Here is a 24,655-nt window from a genome sequence, read left to right as displayed (position 1 = left end):
TGTATTTTTACTGTTGTTGTTATTTTTTTAAGCAGATCTAAGCCCGTTTTAGGTAGAAATGCATTCTTCTTCTTGGGGCTGCAACAGGAAATTCTAAAATCCCTTTGTGGAGTTGCATCTTCCATGAAGTTAAAGGTTCCAGGCCCAGCCTTCCAGCCATGTGGTTCAGGGTTAGCAGCTGATCCTTCTGTGGAAACCTTGTCCATAAAGGGTCAGTTAGCACCATGGGAGGGGCCTGGCAAGAGGTGAAACTCCAAGCACATCTATTAATTATGAGAGAGAACAACATGTTTTTATTTTGCTGTTCATTTAAACTGGAACTGAAAAAGGTTGCTGGGTCCCCATACATTCTCTTCCTCCTCCCTCCTCCCCCCTTCCTCCCCCCACTTCCCCTTCCCCTCTGTGTGCCTGCATGGGCTTGTGTTTGTGTGTGCACGGGTGCACATGGGTGTGTGTGTGTGTGTGTTTGCTGGCTCAGACTCTGTGCCCATACTTCAACACATTATTGCTTGGATGTATTCCTCTTCTGGGAAGCGGGCACACATCATTCAATTTAGAAGACATGGGCTGACATCTACCACGTACAAGACCCCCTTGGCAATCTGGGTGACTCAGGAAGCAGAGCAAGTAGGTGCTTAGACCAATGGCAAAACCCCTCCCTCCCTTGCCCCACTCCTAGGCCAAGGAAAAAAGTTCAGCTTTATTGCATTCATCCAGGATTTTGCAATCAAAATCTCTAGAAGGAAGCTATTTTGAGCTCAGCCCACATGGATGGGTGGCATTTTTTTCAGATTTAGAATTGTTTTTCTTTGAATTTCATATGAGGGAGGACTGATCTTTCAGGATATCTAAGGGTCTTAACCCAGCCCTGTCTTAGTGGCAGTCCCTGTGGGAACACGAAGATGAATCACACAAGGTCTCCAGGACAAGACCCACGCAGCACAGTAACCACAGCCTCTCCAAGCTCGAGTCCCTTGGTCTGAAGCTGGTAAAGAGGAGCAAGGAATCCCTGTGACCACAGAGGCCAGGCAGCGCAGTTCCAGAGCCCTGGGGCAGAAGCCATGTGCAGGGCTGTCATTCCTTGGGACCAATATGAGTCATATCCAGAGAGCTGGGCATCCTGGAAACATTTTCTGGAAGCAAAATCTGCTGATCTAGGAGTCAGGGGGCTAATGCTCTTTTTCTAGCTCTGTCAAGAATTCCTTTGAGATCCTGTGTCCAAGAGCCCTTTGCAAACACAAAACCCACATTCCATGGTTTATGATCGACATCCCGTGGGTACCTCCAGCACATCACAGAACTTCTCTGAGAGGCCCTCACCTAAATGATGAGGTAATAAACATGCCTGAGAGAGTGGGTGTGCAAGCCTTTGGGAAGGTATGTGATGGTGGCCCAAGATAAACAGCTTTTAGCATCATCTGTCTTTCCCATCACACACACAACCAACTGCCCCTCAACCGTAATGAAAGCAGCCGGTCTCTGCCAGGCACTGAGCTAAGTTACATGTCTTCATTTATATAGCAGCTCCTTAAGCCCCTCCCCTGATCTCAAGGCCTTCTGGTGAAAGATCCAAGGCCAGAAGTTGAAGGAATCTAATTACATGTGGGGAGAAGGACCAGGTATGGATTCCAGCACTCATTTTGCAAAAGGCTTAAAGGATAAAGCAGAGATCTCCTGCTCCGCGGGTGTGTCTCTGTCTTTCCTCAAGATGGCCTGTGGGAAGAGAGGCTGGCCTTGGAAGAGACAGCCCACCCCTTGGAGCTCCCTCATGTCCTTCCCTAGGCACAGGTGGGTTCTGTCTTCCCTCCAGTGGGGTCCACAGAGCATGTGACCAGGGGAGAAGTTTTCCCCGGGCTTGAGATGGGGTGTGGGTTTGAGTTTTGCTGCCCTGGGCCTAGAACTCCATTTCCCCATTTGTCTTTTGACCAGGTTGAGACATAGTTCCAGTGTGAACTGATTTCCCCATCTCCAGGCTATGCTATCGCAAATAACTCACACATGAGTAATGTGCCCATGTTTGTGTAGAGTTTATTTAGATAAGAAAAACAATTCGAGGCCTCATGGGAGGGGCTGCTGAGCACCACCAAGCCAGGCGTTTCCTGGGCCTGCCCAGGAGAGCCAGGCCTTCAGGCTGCTGGAGGGTGGCTGAAAAGCCCACATGCTCAGACATCTCCAGGGCCTGCCCATGGGAAGAAAAGTGAAGGATGGAACAGAGGACGGGAAACAGAGGACAGGGAAGCTGGAAGCTGGGTATCGAGTGTAGCTCTGTAGCCGTAGTTGTGTGCCCTTGGGTAAGACACTTCAACCCTCTGAGCACTAGTTTCCCCTCTTTGCAAAGGAACGGGTTGGGGGAAAATAATAACAACATCCAGCCACCAAAGGATTGTGGAGATTAAAAGAAATGACTTAAGGGAGAGCACTTTGTAAACTGCAGAGGCCAACACACAAGTTAGTTATTAATTAACAGCTGGATTAAGGCCGTGTTTTCAGGCCACACTCAACAGTGGAGTTGGCACAATGCTGGGATTCAAAGGCCTGGGTCCAAGTTCCGATCCACCAGTACCCAGTCACAAGACCTCAAGCCTCCTCATCTACCCAAGACCTAGGATCACCTCTGTGAAGTGAGGATAGTGAATCTTCCACCACATAATCCTTGAGACTCTGTGTTGGCAGTTTTGAAGCAAAGGATAGCTATGAACCTGTTTTCTGAACTGTACAATGTACAAATATGAGATGATGTTGCCAAGTTATTCAAAGGGTCATTCATCAGTAAATCAACCTATCAACAAGCCTATTAGCTGGACAGTTGAGGATACACCAATAAGCAGTCTACTGGGAATGAGAAGAGGGAGGGCTGCACGTGAAGGGTTAATTCACAATGTAGAGTGATAATGGTGAGCAGACTTTTAGGCTGAAGGCTGAAGGGCTCATCCTTTTTAAATTTTGAGACAAGGTCTTGCATTGTCACCCACTCACCCAGGCTGGAGTGCAGTGGCATAATCATGGCTCATTGTAGTCTCCACCTCCCAGGCTCAAGCAATCCTCCCATCTCAGCCTCCCAAGTAGCTGGGACTACAGGTGCACACCACCATGCCCAGCTAACTTTTTGTATTTTTTGTAGAGGTGAGGTTTCATCATGTTGACCAAGATGGTCTTGAACTCCTGAGCTCAAGCTATCTGCCTGCCTCGGCCTCCCAAAGTGCTGGGATTACAGGTATGAGCCACCAAACCTAGACTCCTTTTTTTTTTTTTTTTTTTTTAACCTATAACCCTTTGGGAACAATGCCTTAACACAGTCACTTGTTTAAAAGAAATTTATTTTTTTAAAGCAGAACTGATTTTTCAAACAAAGAGTTAAACAGAACCCCAGGTTATAAAGCATGAAAGCAAATCTGCTCTGGCTGAAACAGGGGTCTGGGCCCAGAGTCAGGACTATGTAGCACCCCCACTCCACCCACTCACTGGTCTATCTCACCATTCCTACTCCTCAACAGCCCCAGAGGCACCCCCTCCAAGTGCAGAGTTTCTACAGCTTCCAAACCACAGCCTCCTGGTCTGTGAAGCATGTACCCCAGAGACACTCTCACACCAGGAGGCACGTGCGTGCATGCTCATAGAAGCATTATTTATGGTGATGATCACTGGAAACAACCTAAATGTCCATCAGCAAGAAAAAGGGTAAATACATCATGATCTATGTACACAGTGTAATTAACTTCGCTACAGTGAAAGTGAATGAATGTGAGCTACAGGTATCAACAAAGATTTAGCTCTCAAATACACTACTGAGTGCAAAGAATAAGTTGCAGAATATGTGCTACATTGTATCAAATCTAAAACTAAAAAAAATTGTATATACTTAGTGATACATATACACATAGTTAGAGTATGAAGATGTGCATGGGAAATAAAGCTTCTAGAAGAAAACATAGGAGAATATCTTTATGACTTTGGGATAGGCAAAGATTTCTTAAACAGGGCACAAAGCATTAACCATAAAAAACTGATACATTCGATTTCATTAAAATTAAGAACTGTGGCCGGGTGCAGTGGCTCATGCCTGTAATCCCAGCACTTTGGGAGCCCGAGGCGGGGGGATCACCTGAGGTCAGGAGTTTGAGACTAGCCTGACCAGTATGGTGAAACTCCGTCTCTAGTCTCTACTAAAAATACAAAAATTAGCTGGCCATGGTGGGGTGCACCTGTAGGCCCAGCTACTCAGGAGGCTGAGACAGGAGAATCGCTTGAACCCAGGAGGTGGAGGTTTCAATGAGCCGAGATTGCGCCACTGCACTCCAGCCTGGGAGGCAGTGAGACTGTCTCAAAAAAAAAAAAAAAGAAAAGAAAAAAAAATTAAGAACTGTTCATGAAAAGAGACATTGAAGAAATACTGAAAAGGAATACAAAAAGTAGGAAAAGAGATTTGCAATATATATTGAAGGAACTCCTCCAAATTACATAATGAACTGTAGATCAATATGAAAAGGGAAGGAGGTCAATTTTTTAAAAATGAAACTTGAACAGCTCTTTATAAAAGAGAATATTCAAAGGCTGCTAAGCATATAAAAGGGTGTTCATCCTTACTAATTACCTGGAAAATGCAAATTAAAACATAATGCCATACACCACATACCCATTAGGATGGCTAAAATTTAAAAGATTAACAACACCAGTACTATCAAGGATGTGGATTAATCAGAGCTCTCATCCATTGCTGGTGGGAAAGTAAATTGGCGCAACCACTTTGGACAATGGTTTGACAGCATTCACTATTGAATACATGTAAACATCCTCCCAAATTCTACTCCTAGTTACATACCCAGGAGAAATAAGCCATTAAGTCCATCAAAAGACATGTATAAGAATGCTTATATATTCATAATAACCTTAAACTGGAAATAACCCAAATGTCCATCATTAGTAGGATGGATAAATTATGGTATAGTCACACAAGAATTGTACACAGCAGTAACAACAAATGAACTACTGCTGTGCAAAACAACAGAGTGACTCTTATAGGTGAAATAAGCCAGACACAAAAGAGAATCATGTGTATGATTTCACACTTAGGAAGGCCAAAAGCTGGCAAAACTCATCTGTGTGGTAGAGGTCAGACCAGTGGTACACTGAAATGGTACTTCCTGAGGAAGCTTTCTGGAGTTCTGGACACGTTTCCTAGCTTGATCCAAGTGGTGGTTGCACAGACAGACATATTCATTTGTAAAATCCATCAAGTTGTACATTTAAGATTTGTGCACCTAATGCAAGTGATATTTTGATTAAAAACTTACAAAACAAAAAGATATGTATGGGAATGAAAATTACAAAGTTCAGGGTAAACACTACATTCAGCACCGTTCCTTACGTGGGGAGGGAGAAATCACCTTGGAGTTGTGAGTTGTGATATAAAACAACCCAGATGTTCCCGTTTACCAAAGTGAGACTGTACCTGCTGCCATGGCCCGCACCTGTAATCCCAATACTTTGGGAGGTTGAGGCAGGTGGATCACTTAAGTTCAAGACCAGCCTGGGCAACATGGTGAGACTTTGTCTCTATAAAAAATATAAAAAATTGGCCGGGCGTGGTGGCTCATGCCTGTAATCCCAGCACTTTGGGAGGCCGAGGCAGGTGGATCATGAGGTCAAGAGATCGAGACTATCATGGCCAATGTGGTGAAACCTCATCTCTACTAAAAATACAAAAATTAGCTGGGCATGGTGGTGCGTGCCTGTAGTTCCAGCTACTCAGAAGGCTGAGGCAGGAGAATCGCTTGAACTCGGGAGATGGAGGTTGTAGTGAGCCGAGGTCGCGCCACTGCACTCCAGCCTGGTGACAGAACGAGACTCTGTCTCATAAATTAATTAATTAATTAATTAATTAATTAGGCATGGTGGCACGCACCTGTACAGGGAGGCTGACATCAGAGGATCACTTGAGCCTAGAAGGTGGAGGCTGCAGTGAGCTCTGACTGCACCACTGCACTCCAGCCTGGGCAACAGAGTGAGACCCTGTCTCAAAAACAAAAAAAACAAAAAAACAAAAAACAAAAACAAGGTTAAGACTGTCTTGGAAACTGAAAGGGCTCAGAAAACCTGTAAGACCTGCCTGAGATTTTATTTAGGGATAAGAAGAAAGCAAGCAAGCTGAAAAGGACAGAAAAAGAAAATAATGTTGACTTCAGTTTGCAGGTTAAATCCCATTGACCATACAAGGGTTACATCCATGTAAAGTGCCGGGCTCACAGTAGTGCACCCATCACTTCCCCTTCACCATAGGAGAAGCTGCATCCCAGGCGATCCAAGCCCAACGAACTCCTCCCACTCCCAGGAAGGCCTTGCTTGAGGCCAGAGGCTGGCAGGGAAAAAAAACTCCTCTGCAAAATGTTGCCTCAGCCTCTGGAATTTACACTTACCCCACTGCCGTCTGCTCAACATTCCTGCCTGAAATTCCAGCCGAACCATAGGAAACAACTGCTCTGTGAAGGTCCAGGAACTGGCAGGGGCTGGCAGGCCTCTCCCAACTTCCAAATTGCTGTCACAGGCTATGACCTCACTTCCTTAGCCCGCTCCAGGGTGAGCCTCCTCTCCAGTCCTGAATGTTCGGTGGGCAGGAGGGCAACAGCGTGGGCCTGGACCAGACCATGGCAGGCCACTGAGCGGGGCTTGACCAGGTCACTGCCATGGATCATTTCCCACTTTGGAGAGTCAAACCCCAATACCCTTGCTCAAAGTTAAATGCACAGAGGCAATTCCCTGTTCTGGGAGGCTTGGGGGAAGTGGATGCTCCCTTGGCTCAGCTTTCTTGATGAGTCGAAGGGAGGAAAGGAGTTGTGTTTCTTGAGGGCTTACTCTATACCAGGCCCTGTGCTAGGCTTACACTCTTCAGAATGACTGTGTGAGGCCAGATGCAGTGACTCATGCCTATAATCCCAGCTCTTTGGGAGGCTGAGGCGGGCAGATCACCTGAGGTTGGGAGTTCGAGACCAGCCTGACCAACATGGAGAAACCCCATCTCTACTAAAAATACAAAAATTAGCCGGGTGTGATGGTGCATGCCTGTAATCCCAGCTACTCAGGAGGGTGAGGAAGGAGAATCCCTTGAACCTGGGAGGCGGAGGTTGCGGTGAGCAGAGATCGTGCCATTGCACTCCAGCCTGGGCAACAAGAACGAAACTCTGTCTCAAAAAAAAAAAAAAAAAAAAAAAGAATGACTATGTGAGATGGATATTATTTTTCCCATTTTACACATGAGAAGGATGATGTCTGAGAAGTTAGAAAACTAGCAGATAGTGGGGCTGCCCTTCCCACACATTGTCTCCACAGCATTCTAGTACTCTGGATATGGTAAAAATTTCACATTAACATGCTTCATAGCAGTTGACCATTCAGCAGTTTCAATTTTTTTTTTCTGGCATATATTGAATGAAGTACTGTAGTGTTACGAGATAGTAGCTGGGCAGGGCGTGGCGCCTCACAACTGTAATCCCAGCACTTTGGGAGCCTGAGGTGGATGGATCACTTGAGCCCAGAGATTTGAGACTAGCCTGGGCAACATGGTGAAACCCCATCGCTACAAAAAATACAAAAATTAGCTGGGCATGGTGGTATGCACCTGTAGTCCCAGCTACCTGAGAGGCTGAAGTGGGAGGATCACTTGAGCCTGGGAAATAGAGGCTGCAAAGAGCTAAGGTCACACCACTGCACTCCAGCCTGAGTGACAGAGCGAGACCCTGACTTAAAGGAAAAAAAGAGAGAGAGAGAGACAAGGGCTGGGGCCAGCCTGCCTGAATTCTAACACTCATGAGCTGTATTCCGATAGCAGAGTTTTTCAACTCTCTGAACCTCAGCTTCCTTATCTGTAAGGAACGATAATAATAACACCTTCTCAATCACGCTGTGAAGATAGCATGTGATCGTGCACGGCAGGAAACATTTGATTCAGACCTTGACATACCGTGATTATTACTTGTGGTTACTGTTGTCATAACCTAGTGAGGGGATGGAACAGAGCCTATGGTTATCCCACATTGATAGATGATAAAGACTGTGAAGTTCAAAGGTTAGTTAATATTCAAAGTCACACATTATCACTGAGATGGTTTTAATAATCCATGGCCTGGCTCTCTGCAGGGGGCCAGCTCCCTCAAGGGGTCCCTGCCAACTTCTAGAGGTCTCCCATGGGTTTCTGAGCATTTGCCAGCACACTTTCGCCTCATAGCAGGCAAAGCAGGAGGCACTGAGTCGTGTGCAAAGATGAGGAAGGATGTGTAGGTGGCTGGTGCTGCAGGCTACCCAAGAACACTGGTTCTATGTACTTTGTACTCTGGGGAGCAGTTTGCAGTGGTGGGAAGAGGTGGCTGCTTGGAATAGACAAAAAGTACAGAAGCCTCTGTAGGCAAAAAGCTCTCCCCCACATGGTCTTCCATTCCTCTGTTCCAAGCCATATATATTCTCTGCCCTCGGAATAAAATCCTTAACATAGTTTCATGTCATGTTGAATTTTTTCCTAGCTCCTTCCCAGTTTGATCCCTTGAAGCATGACATTGAGCTTCTCTATCCTTCTTCCCCCATCAACCCCTACACACACACACACACACGCACACACACAAGCACTCATACCTTCACACATTCACACTGCAAGCTCAGTTCTCCCCAGGCTAGGCTGAGGACCCCCCTCCCCCTCCTCAGGTAGAAATCAGCCCACATCTGGCCATCTGGACAATTGCCGGCCTGGACTCCAAGAGCAAGAGCAAATCTGCAAGCCAGCAGAGGAACCCAGCTCATTCTGAGTAAAAATAACCTGTCAAATCAATTACAGCGGCAGAACCAATTAGGGTGACCGCAGGGGAATAAATATGCAGTGTTTAACTTAATCATCTTTCTGTTTGAACAGCACTCCGGCAGGGCTGCATGACTAAGGCAAATGACTATTACATAACTGATATTTTTATTCCTTGCCCCTTCTCTTCAGAAAGAGAAGCCAGTAAATTTCATTTTCCTTTAAAGTGGAAAAAAAGACAAAGGAAAAGAAAGAAGATTGTTTCTGAACTTGCACAAATGATAAAAAAAAAAAAAAAAAAAAAGACAGCCTGGGGCCCTCTGTTAGTAACAAATTAATGTAGAACTACTCACTACCTATGTGATCTTAGGCGAGTCATTTTCTTCTGTGATTCCGCATCTATGAAGGGAGGCACTTACAGCTAATGATCCCCAAGAGCCATTCTTGCAAATCCTGACTTTCCATTACCTAGGACAACTTTGACTCTAAAATCCTTTATGGCCATGGTGGGATCTTAGTTACCTTTGAGTTACCCCATTGCTCCTTGTACAGTGTCTGTATACTCAGGTGCTCAATAAATACTTGCCAAACTGTTCTTTATTTCAACATTTCCTGTCTCTAGGATACTTGCTAGGGACTGGGAGATAGGCACCCAAGTAGTATAAAGAAGTTGTCTCCCATTTGAGGGAGGCCAGGCATGCCTCTGAGAAATGACAGAGTCTAGTGTGCATAGGCTGGATGCATGCTGGAGGCAATAGATACTCAGAGAAGAAGGATCTTTCTTTCTTCCCTTCTTTCCTCCTTCCCTTCCTTCCCTTCCTTCTCTACCTTCCCTTCCCTTTTCCTTCCTTCCTTCCTTTCTTCCTTCCTTCCTTCTCCCTTTTTCTTTCTTTCTTTCTTTTTGTTTTGTTTTTTTCTGAGACAGGATCTCTCTCTGTTGCCCATGCTGGAGTGTAGTGGCATGATCTTGGCTTACTGCAGCCTTGGTCTCAAGTGATCCTCCCTGCTCAGCCTTCTGAGTAACTGGGACTACTGGTTGGAATTAAAGATAGTCAGATGTTGAGCATAAACACTTTCTTAATTGGTGGCTGCTTTTAGGCAGATTTTTAAATTTTTTGTAGAGACACGGGGGTCTCACTATTGTTGCCCAGGCTGGTTTTGAACTCCTGGACTCAAGTGATCCTCCCATCTCAGCCTCCCAAAGTGCTGGGATTACAGGAGTGAGCCACTGTGCTTGGCCAAGAGGGATATTTCTAACCCAAGAATGGTCATGAAGCACTTTCTAGAGAAGGTGAAATAGCACTGGTCCTTGAAAGACATTTAGAATTCTGGCCAGTCAATAAGATGAAAGATACTCTAGGGGTATCTTTAGGAATGGCCTATGTAGAAGTGAGGGGACAGAAAACCTAACAGTGATACAGTGATGGGTGGTTTGTGTTGGGAAGCAAAAAAAAAAAAAAAAAAAAAAAAAAAAGAAAAGAAAAGAAAAGATATCTTGGAATCAGACTGAGAAATGCTTTGGAAGCCAGGCTGGGGAGGGTGAGGCATATCCTGGAATCAATGGGAAAGGAAGGTGGGATGGAGTCTCTATAGTTTCATCATCTTCTCTGGCCAGTGGGTAAATTCACCATTCTAAATAGTTAGAGATGAACTTTATTTCTGTTCTGTTCTCCCTGGGAACAGCCTAGAGGTCTAGAACCATGGGGAGGAAGTAGGGGACTGTCATTGATTGCACAGAACACAGTTCTTTTGCCCTGCCTATCATACCAAAGACCTATGTTTGCTTACTTTGCCCAAGTGCAAATTCACAGCTTTTCAGGGCTGTAAAGGTCAATTATTAGAGCGGATGCTATCGGTGCCCTGACCCATCCCCTCAGCACTCACCTCCACGCTGAATTCAGGTCGCTCACATCCAATACCCATGAGCACTGTGGCCAGCGTGGGGCAAAGCCCAAAGTGCCCAAGAGTTGATGTCCCTGGCAAACAGCCCTCTATGAATGAGGGATGAGCATTTGGTGGATAAATCCCCAGTTTCCTTACCCCTTGGGCAGATGAACTCTGAGGTGTGTTTTCCAACTCTGTCTCCCAGAGTGTTCCCAACACCAGTTGCCCGTGGTGACGACCTGCTCAGCAGCATGCCTCACATTGGCTTCCTTCCGTTCTCTATCTCACTTCCATACCCTTCACCTGAGTTTCTACGGATCACCTTCTAAATGACCTATTACTCACACTTGAATCCTTGACTCAAGCTTCTGGGGAAACTGAAACCAAAATAATTCATAAATGTCCCTCATTATATGGCTGGGGAAACTGAGGCCCAGAGAGGAGAAGATAATTTGCTTAAGGTCACCAAACAGCTGGCTTAGGCGAGAGCCTGGGCCTCCAGGCCCCCAGCCCAGGGCCCTCCCGCTAGACCAGACAAGTCTTAGATTAGTGCTCCCTCCCCTCTGCTCCCCTGCTGAGGCGCCACAAAGTCACAAGTCAGCAGCAGAAACTATTCTTCCTCCACTCCTATTTGAGCAGAAAGCAAGGGGCCTCAGCAAGGGGGAAGGGGCGAGGCCTGAGGCTTCCAGATGTGGCCCTCATTCTCCTGGAAAGCGGGCTTTTGTCTCTGCGGTAACCAGGGCAGCCACCCCCTTTATCTGGTTTTAGCAAAGCAGCCGCATCCTTTGGTTTCAACTGCTGGGGTTGAAATGGGATGTTTGCAAAATGGAGTTATTAGCCCTTAAAAAGGAGGAGGAGGGTGTTTTTTTCCTCAGGAAAAGGAACATAAAGCTTGGGGTCTTTCCATATCAATGTTAAAGAAGTGCAATATACACAGAAATGACTGTAGGGACCAGAGCAATCCTAAGTAAAGATGGAAACCAGAAAGTGGAGTTTAGATAGATAGAGTGATATCCTTTTTAAAGCAAGCAAATACATCTTATAACAAGGTAGCTGTTTGCTGTCAGTGAAAGGAATCCAAGGGGAATATTGCTGAGAAACAAAGACATTTTCTGTCTCTTTAAATAACTCAAGGCGGCCTGACATCTTAGTTAACAGAGGAAACAAAGATGTTGTATGCTCAGGGAAAGGAAACTATTTTTCTCTTGAAAAGAAAGCAGATGTTATCATCTAGCCCTAGAAAAGTTTGAGGTACCCAAGCACAATGTGACACTTTGCCAGGTTTAATCAACATTGCTTTGATGTGCCAACAACCCCTAACTAAACTGGTCAGTTAAATGAACTAACCTTTAGGCTACTAACGGATTGTTATCATAGTTCACCTCTCTGTGTATGGAACACTAGACTGAAGATTCCTTGAGCAAATCATTCTATCCTTGCCTTGCCATGAAGTATTTGTGAAGGGCTAATTGCAAATTCATTTGTTCCATCATTCAGAAGTTCAGTATTTTTACTGTGTGGTTGGACAAATACAATACATGCAGATGATGGACTAAATTGGTCACACTTGTAATTGTGTAAGGTCAAAAACAGGACCCAGAGCATCCATGTTGAAGGCAGGGCAGGGAAGCAAAGCTGAAAAAAGCTTGGGAAGTCAGGCTGGGGAGGCATATCCTGGAAGCAATGGGAGAGGAAGGTCAGAAAGTCTGTAGTCTATCCTGGGGAAGGAAAGGGAAGATTTCATTGAGATTATCTTTTTTCTCTGGCCCTCACATGTTTTGGGAAGAATCTGAATGAATAGGTAAGACTTAGTAGCTTGGCTGAGGCAGATGGCATGTGATGTAGAATTGTTAGATTAAGTTGGAAAGATAATGTGAGTTTCAGTTTGGAGGACTTGAGATGCATGCAAAGAAGCCTAGGCTTTATCCTAAAGGTAGCAGGGAGCCATTGGATGTTCAGGATCATATTGGGGAAGGAAAATTGAGCTCAAGATGGTTGCCTGCTTACCCTCAAAGGGCAGTCTTTAGCATCCCTGATATGATATTGATATGATGAATCACTTACGAAGTCCATTCACACAACTGGCTAATTTTCTGTCTTTGGGGTTGGGGGAGGAAGGAAGGAGGTAAGTTATTGGATTTCGAAGTACAAAGTGGAAGAGGAATTTCTCAATTGGATCAATCAGTAGGGACACACTCTTCCTGCTGGGAGCCAAGAGCCAGCTGTTGCCCAGGTCTGGTGCAAACTATGGAATTATAGCAGCACCCATTTGAGCAGCTGGTTAGAATGCTTCTGGGTTTTCCCTTAGACACTTAACCTTTTTATAGCTCAGCCACAAAACTTTTGCTTCAGGCCAGACCTCAGCCTGTTACTTGCTTAATTAATTTGTTTTTCTTTCCAGCATCCCTCCAGAATCTATCAGAGAGAGTAATACTTCAGCTAGGTCTCTTGCATTTCTGCAAGAGGTCTCTGCATTTCTGAATTATTTGGGTTTTTCCCCTTCCACTCCTCTGAGACCAGACTTTGGAAATGTATGTTTCAATCAATACTCTATTAAGCAGAAAGCTCAGGGAGTAGAGGATGCAAGGTAATAACATTTTCTGGCGAATAGAGGGTTCTTTTAATAAAACTCAATTTGTTTCAGTCCTCTTTGTAGCTGCTGGTTATTAAAAAAATGTCCGAGTCCACTTTTTCTGCCCTCTGATTGTGATTAAGTGAATCCTTGCTGAAGAGGGTTCTTGTAGGCCACAGAGGAGCGGTATGGTCATCAATAACCACAGGCCAGGGTTGGAAAATAGGATGGAAAAGGAGAAGGGTAGGGGTTAGCCACCACTGACTGTGTGGCTGCAGGGCACCATGGGAACCCCAGCTGGCTGCCACCACACCCTTCACTCACCCTTCACCAGCCCCCTCCCCTCACCTAACCCAGCACAGGAAGGCAGGGCCAAAGTCAAGACACAATCATTTTTCTTCCCTAATCTTCACCCAACTTTCATGAAGAAAAGGCAGACATTGGGGAAAATGCTGTTAAGGGGACCTGTTTTTTGTTTTGTTTTGTTTTGTCTTGCTCTGTTGCCCAGGCTGGAGTTCTATGGCGTGATCTTAGCTCATTGCAACCTCGACCTCCTGGGCTCAAGCGATCCTCCCACCTTAGCCCTGCCAAGTAGCTGGGACCACAGGCATGCACCACCAGGCCCAGCTTAAATTTGTTTATTTTTCTTTTAGAGATGGGGGCTTCCTATGTTGCCCAGACTGGTCTTGACTCCTAGGCTCAAGTGATCCTCCCGACTCGGTCTCTCCAAGTGTTGGGATTACAGGCATGAGCCACCATGCCCAGTTGAGGGGATTTTTTTTTTTTTTTTTTTTTTGAAACAGAGTCTTGCTCTGTTGCCCAGGCTGGAATGCAGTGGCACAGTCTCGGCTCACTGCAACCTCCACCTCCCAGGTTCAAGCAATTCTCCTGCCTCAGCCACCTGAGTAGCTGGGATTACAGGCGTGCCCGGCTAATTTTTATATTTTTAGTAGAGACAGGGTTTCACCATATTGGCCAGGCTGGTCTCGAATTCCTGGCCTCAAGCAATCCACTTGTCTTGGCCTCCCAAAGTGCTGGGATTACAGGCATGAGCCACTGCGCCCAGCCTAAGCAGCTTCCCAGGGAAATCCCGGGAGTCTGGACGTCCTGGGTCGGTGCATTAGCAAGAACATCAGCCTGTCAGCCAAGAGAGTTCATTTCTTGTCCTGACTCTGCCATGCATTACCTGTGTGGCCTTGGACAAGTAGCCTCTCCTCTCTGGGCCACATTAATGTGTCTATAAAGGGAGGGGGCTGGGCTGTGATCTGCAAGTTCCCTTCCATGGAGCTGTAAAATTGGGATAATAACAACGCCTTCTCTGCTCACCTCAAAGAGGTGTGGGAAGATAAAAATAAAAAATGATTGGAAATACTTGGTAAGTTGTAAAGTCCTATGTAATTGGGAAGAGTACGTCTCTATGGGAGGCTTCCTTCAGCAGTCAGGAACTTGTTAATGCAAACCAGGTGTTGGTGCAATCAGACTTGAGGTCTCCCAGCCTGGGGAGACTGTGGCTGGGGGAGGGGGAGGAGAAGGGAAGTGAGGTGGGCAGCCTGGCCTCCCAGAGTCTCCCTTCATACGTGGCTCCTCATTCTTCCTTGGTGCCTGTACACAGCAGGATGACACCCCCACCCACACTCCTACTCCCTGCCCAGGATGACATGTCCACTCCCACCCTGTGCCCAGAATGACACCCCCACCCCACCCCAAGCCCAGGATGACACCTCCACCCCATCCCATGCCCGAGATCGCATCCCCACCCCCACCCTGTGCCCAGGATAACAGCCCCACCCCCACCCCATGGCCAGGATGACACCCCACCACCACCCTGTGCCCAGGATGATACCCCTCACCACCTCACACCCAGGAGGACACCCCACCCCCACCCCAATGCCCAAGATGACAGCCCCACCCCCACCCCATGCCATGATAACACCCCTATCCCCACCCCATGCCCACAATGACATCCCCACCCCATTCCCGGATGACACTCCCACCCACACCCCATGCCCAGGATGACACTCCCACCCACACCCCATGCCTAGGATGACACCCCCACCCACACCCCATGCCCAGGATGACACCCCCACCCACACCCCATGCCTAGGATGACACCCCACCACAATCTGGTGCTTGGGATGATACCCCTCCCCACCCCACACCCAGGAGGACACCCCACCCCCGCCCCATGCCCAGGATGACACCCCCACCCACACCCCATGCATAGGATGACAGCCCCAACCCTGTGCCCTGCTCATGCTCTGCTATGCTGTGATCACCTCCCCTGTTTCTGTGATTTCTCTCCCTAGGTCCTTCATCATCCCCAGCCCAGGTGAGAAACTGAGCCACCTCCAGAGGGAGGTCAGGTGATGGGCCCAAAGTCCCCCCACGAGTCAGAGCCTAACTAGACCCTGGTCTGTAGTACTATGGGAAAATCACGAGCTCTGACAACAGAAGGTTCTAATCCCTGCTGGCCAATGCCTTACTCCCCAGCGGTGTGACCTTGGGCAGGCCATTTAAATTCTCTGAACCCCAGTTTCATACTTGTCAGGGAGGACTTCTGTACACTTCTCAGGAGGTTCCAGCTGAGGTGAGCCCCCTTTTGCCCACAGTAATGACCTCAACATTACACCCTTATTTTGGACGATGCTGGCACTGGAGAGGTGCTTACAAAAGTGCCAGGTATGGCTGCAGCTGTAAGGTGTAATTTTCTAGATGGCTTCCATCTGAAGCTCAAAAAACCTGTCCCCTCCTGAGTACCTGCCACTGAGCAGACCTGGTCTTTCGAACTGGGGCCTCACTTTAGGTTCACCTTGATTGCCACACAGCTTGCTTTCCACTCCCCCAGGCTTCGACCTTGAGGCTCATCTGTTCTCAGGAGGGGGTTGGGACAGAGCCACAACTCTGGGACATCATCCCTCTTCAAAGGTGCAGGGGAGTTTTCGGGAAACAGAAAACTTTGGCCAAGTGGGTTGTGGTTTGGTCCCTTGAGCTCGGGGTTTAACTGAACCTTAAGATGAATTTGGCATGTGTGTGAAATCTCTGCTCTGTGTCCCCAGCTGCAGGACAATGGGGGCCATTTAGGACTTTGCACATGGGATGAAAACATCTGGTTCAAATAACACACACACACACACACATACCCCAACAGGAATACATTACAATAGGAACAATCATTCTTAAACCGAATGTACTCTCCCACTTTTCAATTCGGGGACCATGAGAATAAATAGGACCCAATCCCTGTCCTGGAGGAACGGAAGAGACCATCTTATCTACACTGCTGGCTTTAAAGTTAGGGAATCTGAGACCGGGAGTCACTGGTCTAAGGTCTTACAGCAAGCGAGACACAGCAGTGAGACAGGAAGCCGGGTGGCCCAACTTCCAGACTTCAGCCTTTCCCCAGCTCCACATGCACGGAGGAGGAGGTAGAGGGCAAAGAAACCAGGCCCTTTAGATTCTCGTGGACAGAGAATCCCGTTTCGCCAGATCAGGGGGCTCAGAGTCCCCAGCCTGCCGATGGCTTTTTTTCATGTGCAGCAAGGCCATCTGTGCAGCCAGTCTTGACGCTGCAGCCAAGAGAGAGACCCCAGAGTCTTGGAGTCTGCGGGGGACTCCTGGGAGATGCGTTCCACGACCAGCCAGGGGTGTGCACAGGCGGGTGAGTGAGCGGCGGCGCACGGGGTGGGCGGGCGGCGCGCTTGCAAGGGGAGAGCGCGGCCGCGGCAGGGGACGGTGGGCGCGCGGGCCCGCGTCGCCGACGGAGGCCGAGTCTCCTGGAAGCCCGGGCAGAGGAAGTGGCGAGGACGAGAGCGGGGAAACGGGGCCGCCTCCGCCGCGGAGCGACGACGCCTCCAGCAGCGTCCCGGGCACGCTTGCGCCCTGCAATGTGCGCGTCCTTCGCGAAGAACGTCCAGGGAGGCCCCACCGTGCGGTCTCGCTCTGTTTCGTTCTTTCTTCTGAATTTCTGTGGTCCTGCCTCCTGCCAGGGTCCCTTCATTAGGGTTCTGCTGCCCAAGGTCCCCGCGTGGATTTTCTCGGGGGAGGTAATTCGGCGAAGGTCTGGCGCCTCCTTCCCACCTGGCCTTTCTTCTTCGGAGAGTCCGTGGTTTCTGCTGCCCTGAGGGGACAGAAGTGTCCCTCCGTATGTACCCCCATCCTGTCTTCCCTGAAGACTGCCCCTGCGCCCACACGACCCCATGGCCAGTGCCGTTAAAACCAAGCACACCCCGCAGCGAGTAGAGGAAGGGCTGGGAAAAGCCACACTGTGTTCTTGTCCTTATCTACCCGCCCCCAGCCCTGCGGATCTTCCCCTAAGTATAGGACTGAATTGCTGAGGGACCTCAGATTTCTCTAGCCCACCCCGTCATCAACAGGAAGAACCGCACAGTGGTTCGGTTTGAAGCCCTCTAGCAGGTTGTGTCCGGATTCAAATCTCTGCCTTATGCTTTCTAGATATGTGACCTTGCCACGTTGTTTTATTCATATTCGTATGAAAAGCACTGAGAACTTACCAGACAGTTTTCTTGGCATCGCAGACAAAGCAGTGAACAAAAGGTCCAGGTGGTGATGGAACTTCCATTGTAGGTGGGGAGGCAGACAATACATAAATATCTTCATTAGATGGTGATAAGTGTTAAAATGAAGACTGTAGCAGAGTGAAGGGACAAAGTGTGGCAGAGGCGTGCTATTTTAGTGAGAGTGATCAGGGAAGGCCTCTCTCACAAGCTGACATTGGGCAGAGACCCAAAGCAAGTGATGGAGCTGTAGTGCTCCAGGTGAGAGCTTTCCAGGCAGAGGGAACAGCAAGTGCAAAGGCCCTGAGGCAAGAGTTCAAAGAACTGGAGGGCGCAGAGTGAAGGGGACAGTGGTAGGGGATGAGGTCAGAGAGGAAGTGAAGGGTGCATATTTCGTGGGGCCCTGTAAGTCAGGGTAAGGGTTTTTGAATTTTGTTCTGATGAGAAAGAAAGTCACTGGGGAGTCCTAACATGACCTAGCTGATATTCTAAAAAGCAGCATTAAGGGTAGACCATGAGGGGAATAAGGAGATGGTTTCACTAATCCAGGTAGACAATAATGTTGGCTGGAACCTGGTGGTAGTGATGGAGGTGGATTCTGGATATATTTCAGGTTGGATTGAATAGGGAGTATAAGAGCCATAGAGGAACTGAGAATAATGTGTACTTTGTTGTTGTTGTTGTTGAGACAGAGTCTCACTCTGTCACCCAGGCTGGAGTGCAGTGGCACAATCTCGGCTCACTGCAAGCTCCGCCTCCTGAGTTCACGCCATTCTCCTGCCTCAGCCTCCCAAGCAGCTGGGACTACAGGCGCCTGCCACTACGCCCAGCTAATTTTTTTTTGTATTTTTTAGTAGAGACAGGGTTACACCGTTTTAGCCAGGATGGTCTCGATCTCCTGACCTCGTGATCCACCCCACTCGGCCTCCCAAAGTGCTGGGATTACAGGCGTGAGCCACCGCTCCTGACTGATGTGTACATTTTTTACCTGAACAACTGGAAGTATAGAGTTGCCATGAACTGACATAGGGAAGGTGAGGGTGACGCAGGTTAGGGTGGTAGAGTGGGAAGATCAGGAGTTCCATTTTGGACATGTTTTGTTGGTGGCGCCTATTGGACATCTAAGTGGATGTGCCTCGAAGGCAGTGGGATGTGTGATTTGGAATTTGGAAGAGAGATATGATTGGAGAGAAAAATTTGAGATCTCTTTGTATAGATGATGTTCGAAGCCTTGGGACTGGATGAGATGACCTAGGGTTTCAAATGTGTATACCGAGGGCTCCTAAATGTTTCTCTCCCGCTAGACCTCTGTCTTGAACTCTAAACTCTTATATCCGACTGCCTTCTTCAGTTCTATAGTATACTCTACAGGAATCAAAAAACCAGAAAGGGATCTAGTATCCTCATTGTTTCCCCTGGAGAGGTCATAGTTTTTTTTTCTTAGAATTTAAGAGCTGGAAATGATCCAAGTGGCCATCTGGTCAACTTCTTCAGTTTTTACAAATAAGGAAACTGAGTTCCAAGAGAGGAAGTGACTTGCTTAAGGTCCAATTTGGAATTAAACATCAGGGCTCCAGGTGCTGTCCACAATGTCACAGCTGCCTTTCTGAAAGTAGAAAGAGCAGTGCTCAACTCAAACAGGAGTCTGAACTCATTGTTCTCCTGTTTGAAATCCTTCAGTGCCTCCCTGTCATCTCCTCGTGATGAAGTCCAAGTTCCTTAGGAGGATAGGTAAGTCCTTGCTACCTTCACCAACTGCATTTCTGCTACTCCCAGGGGTCTACCCATACCAAATGACCAGTGAGTTTCCTGAAGAAGCCCTGGTATTCCACGCCTCCAGACCTTCGCACAGACTCTGATCTCTGCCTAAATACCTTTCCACTGTCCCTACCTGTCTGTTCCTACTCACCCTTCAAGTTTCAGCTTAGATGTTTCATCCTTCAAGAAATAGTCCCTAAAAGCCTCCCCTCAATCTGGACCAAGTACCGCTCCTCGGAGTCTCTGTTGATACCCTATTACCATGTTTTGTCTATTTTTTTTTTTTAGCTTTTGTATGTCTCCAGGACTGGGTAGAGGGTAGAGTTAATGGTTCAAAGGGGATGATGGAGTAAGTCACACGTGGTAGTGTTTCAGGATGAAACCAGAAAAGATGAAGCTCCCACCTCATCACACCCCCAGAGAGGACTTTTTGACTAATTGTCTTGGAATCAGGCAGGCCTGGGCTCAAGTTCCAGCTCAGCTAGTTCTTAGCTGTGTGACCCATGATTCTGTATCTGTAAAAAGAGTTAATAAAAAGATCTACTTTGTGGGATCATTGTGAGAATTAGTTGAAAGCAGTCTTGGATCAGGGTAAAGCTTAAAAGATGATAGATGTAGTTGCTGTTATTCGTGCTCAGCCCTCTTTCCTTTGGAAACACACACACACACACACATCACGGTGCTCATTGTAGAATGGACATAATGGGGGAACCCAGCAGGTGATCACCAGAAAAGAAAGGGGTCAGCAGGTGGGAAGGCCAGGCTTTGTCTGCTGAAGGCCTGAGTTAACTAGCATTTCCTCCAAAGGGCAGCAATGTTACTTTCAAGCACACAACCTGAACACAACTAGCAAAGCTTTGACAAGCAGAGCCTGGAGAACTGGTTTTAGGAAGAGGTGACCTTGATTTCCCAGAAAGGCCTCAACTGTAAATAAACAGCTGCTTCCAAAGCACCCTTTCCCTCCCCCTTTCTGTGCTCTGCCTGTCTCCTCCCCTCTATCTCCACCTTTCACTCTTCCACATCACACCCTGTGCATGTCTTATCCTTTGGCTCCCTGGAATGCTTCCTGTTATCTTACCCTGTTGGAGGCCTGAGTTGTCATTAAGGCTGACAGAGGGGCACCCATGGCGGGGAGGGCTTTGGCTTCCAGGAGAGAAGCCTGTAACTGTGGAAAGGAGGCCCCACGAGAGGCCCATTTGGAGTCTTCCCACACTCTTCGCTTCCCACACCCAGCCACCTGCTCAGACACCTGCTGAGTGCACCTGTGAACTCTAGCGTTCTCCCTGCTCTAATTGGGCATCTCCTGAATTGAGCTCATCTTTAACACTGGCCATCTCTAGCTGGGCTTTGACTTCCAGTGGTATCTCCTGGGCAATAGCCCTGGCCCAGATCCCACTCCAGTCTCATTAATCTCAACTGAGAACTGACAGCTTCTGAGGAGCCCCACCTTCACTGGCAGCCCCAGGTAGGATGGGCCCGCCACCACCAGTCTGCAGGGCTCAGTGCAGCCTCTTCTGTGGAGGCTTCTCCATACTTTCGAGTCCTTGCTGAATCCCTGTCTTTGAACTCTAAAGCATTGCCCTTTTCTGTCATAAGAACAATCTGTAGTCATCAATTGAGTCCTCAGTTGCAGACTTGAGAAATCAAACTCTTTTTGCATAGTGTAGTGAATAAGAAGGCATTCTTTATAGTCACCAAATTCTGATTCTGCTGAGGAATTTAGGCAAATGACTTCACCTCTCTGGGCCTCAGTTTCTGCATCTGTAAAATGGGCTACGGGGCAGGGTGCGGTGGCTCATGCCTGTAATCCCAGCACTTTGGGAGGCTGAGGCGGGTGGCTCACAAGTTCAGGAGTTCAAGACCAGCCTGGCCAGGATGGTGAAACTACGTCTCTACTAAAAATACAAAAAAATTAGCCCGGCATGGTGGTGGATGCCTGTAATCCCAGCTACTCAGGAGGCTGAGGCAGGAGAATCACTTGAACCTGGGAGGCAAAGGTTGCAGTGAGCCAAGATCGCACCACTACACTCCAGCCTAGGCGGCAGAGCGAGACTCCATCTCAAAAAAAAAAAAAAGAAAGAAAGAAAGAAAGGCTACGAACAACCATTTTTATGGGGCTACTTATGAGGATTAAATAGGTTATTGCGCCACATACCTTGCTGACAGCCTGCCACATAATAAGTGATCAATAAATGGCAGTGTTGTTATTATTTAGAGGGGCACAGATTAAACATGTGCATTCTAGGGCCAGATAACTTGCTTTAAAAGTGTTTCACTACTTACTCTCTTTGGGATCTTGGGCAAACCTAACCTTTGTAAGCCTTGGTGTCCTTATCTGTGAAATAAAACTAATAATGTATATTTTTTCCTTTCCAACTTTTAGGTTCAAGGGATATATATGCAGGTTTGTTACATAGGTAAATTGCATGTCATGGGGTTTGGTGTAATTTTATCATGCAAGTAATCAGCATGGTACCTGATAGGTAGTTTTTCAGTCCTCACCCTCCTCCCACGCTTTACTCTCAAGTAGGCCATGGTGTCTATCATTCTCTTCTTTGTGTCCCTGTGTACTCAATGTTTAGCTCTTACTTATAAGTGAGAACATGTGGTATTTGGTTTACTGTTCCTGCATTAATTCACTTAGGATAATCGCCTCAGCAAAGGACATGATTTCATTCTTTTTTATGGCTGTGTAGTATTCCATGATGTGTATGTACCACATTTTCTTTATTCAGTCCACCACTGATGGGCCTCTAGGTTGATTCCATGTCTTTGCTATTGTGAATAGTGCTGAGATAAACATATGTGTGCATGTGTCTTTATAATAGAACGATATATATTCCTTTGGGAATATACCTAGAAATATTATTGCTGGGTCGAATGGTAGTTCTATTTTTAGTTCTTTGAGAAATCTCCAGACTGCTTTCCACTGAAAGCAGCTAAACTAATTTACATTCCCACTTTCAGTGTATAAGAGTTCACTTTTCTCTGCAATCTTGCCAGCATCTGCTGTTTTTTGACGTTGTAGTAATAGCCATTCTGATAATGTCTATTTTTAAAGTTGAAGAAACTGAGGCATGGATAGATTAAGTGACTTGCCCCAGCTATGCTAGGACACAAATAGTAGGTATCAAATACAGGAAATGAAGGCTCTAGGGACTGCTCACTTGACCACTATTGCAGAATGATATGAGTGACACATAGTGACAGACACACTCCCCATAACAGAAGAGTGGAGAGAGATGAGCCATCGTTTCTGCTGGGGCTGTGGGAGGAGACAGAGAAAGTTTTAAACAGAAGGTGAAAACTACTCTAGTCCTGGAAAGATAGTGAATGTGGCTAAGCTGGAAATGAGGTTAGAATGTCATCCTAGATGGTTGCATAACAATGCACATGTACTTAATGTCATAAAACTGCATACTTAAAAAGGGTCAAAATGGTAAAAGTCATTATTTATTTATTTATTTATTTATTTTTTTGAGATGGAGTCGCGCTCTGTCACCCAGGCTGGAGTGCAGTGGTGCGATCTCGGCTCACTGCAAGCTCTGCCTCCCGGGTTCACACCATTCTCCTGCCTCAGCCTCCTGAGTAGCTGGGACTACAGGCACCCACCACCATGCCCAGCTAATTTTCATATTTGTAGTAGATACAGGGTTTCACCATGTTAGCCAGGATGGTCTCAATCTCCTGACCTCGTGATCCGCCCGCCTCAGCCTCCCAAAGTGCTCCTGCGCCTGGTCGGGTAATAAGTCGTTTTTAAAAAAATTGTTTAATGAAAAAAAAATTAACTTGCATTTTTCTTAAAAGTAACAATTTAATGATATGTATTTTCTGTGAACATTCAAGAAATAGAAATCACCAAGAAAAAAATAAAATAATTTGTTGTTCCACCATTCAGATCTAAACAATGTTATTTTGGTGCATAACTCTTCAGAGGTTTTTTCATATATTCACTTCAAATATTATTTACCAACAATGGGAGTTTATTTATTTTTGTTTTTTTGTTTGTTTGTTTGTTTTGAGACATAGTCTCACTCTGTGGCCCAGGCTGGAGTGCAATGGCGTGATCTCTGCTCACTGCAACCTCTGCCTCCCAGGTTCAAGCAATTTTCCTGCCTCAGTCTCTCGAGTAGCTGGGATTACAGGTGCCCACCACCATGCCCAGCTAATTTTTATATTTTTAGTAGAGACAGGGTTTCGCCATGTTGGCCAGGCTGGTCTCGAACTTCTGGCCACAAGCAATCTGCCTGCCTTGGCCTCCCAAAGTGCTGGGGTTACAGGAGTGAGCCACTGCGCCCGGCCTGTATTTGTATATATGTAGTTTTGTAACTTACTTCTTCCACTCACTAAATGATAAATTTTCCATGTCATTAAGTTTGAAAAAACAACAAAAAAAGGGCAAGTCATCTCAAGTAGGAGGACTGGCATGAGCAAAGGCATAGAGGTATGACAATGCAAAGGAATTCTGGAAAAAGTGAGGCGCCCAGAGCAGCTGGAGCACAAATCGCAAGGAAGAATGTAGTGGGAAGTGTCAATCCTGACAGTGGATTGACTGTCAGGATCTGGAGATCAGAGGGCTTTAAAGGAAAAAAAAATTATGAAAGAGAATCTGGGCTAAGGAAAGATATTATACTTCATTGAAAACTTAGCAGAGGCTCCAGGTGGCCAAAGCAAAAAAGAGAAACACAGAAAGGACAAGAGTTCTGTTTATTACAAAGGAGTTAAGAAAGAGCACATGTTGGCCAGGCACAGTGGATCACACCTTAATCCCAACACTTTGGGAGGCTGAGGTGGGCAGATCACCTGAGGTCAGGAGTTTAAGACCAGCCTTGCCAACATGGTGAAACACCACCTCTATCAAAATATACAAAAATTAGCTGGGCGTGGTGATGTGCGCCTGTAGTCCCAGCTACTGGGGAGGCTGAGGGGGAGGATTGTTTGAACCCGGGAGGTGGAGATTGCAGTGAGCTGAGTTGTGCCACTGCACTCCAGCCTGGGCAACAGAGTAAGACCCTGTCTCAAAAAAAAAGAAAAAAAAAAAAAGAATACATGCCCTAAAGCCTGTCTCCCAGAACGTGAGCCCTTGCTCTGCCGGTTACTAGCTATGTTGCTTTGGCAAATGAGTTAATCTCTTTGTCATTCAGTTCC

The sequence above is a fragment of the Pongo abelii genome, chromosome 16 (assembly GCF_028885655.2).
Source record: "Pongo abelii isolate AG06213 chromosome 16, NHGRI_mPonAbe1-v2.0_pri, whole genome shotgun sequence".
Taxonomy (NCBI): domain Eukaryota; kingdom Metazoa; phylum Chordata; class Mammalia; order Primates; family Hominidae; genus Pongo; species Pongo abelii.
Note: the sequence above shows the minus strand (reverse complement) of the source record.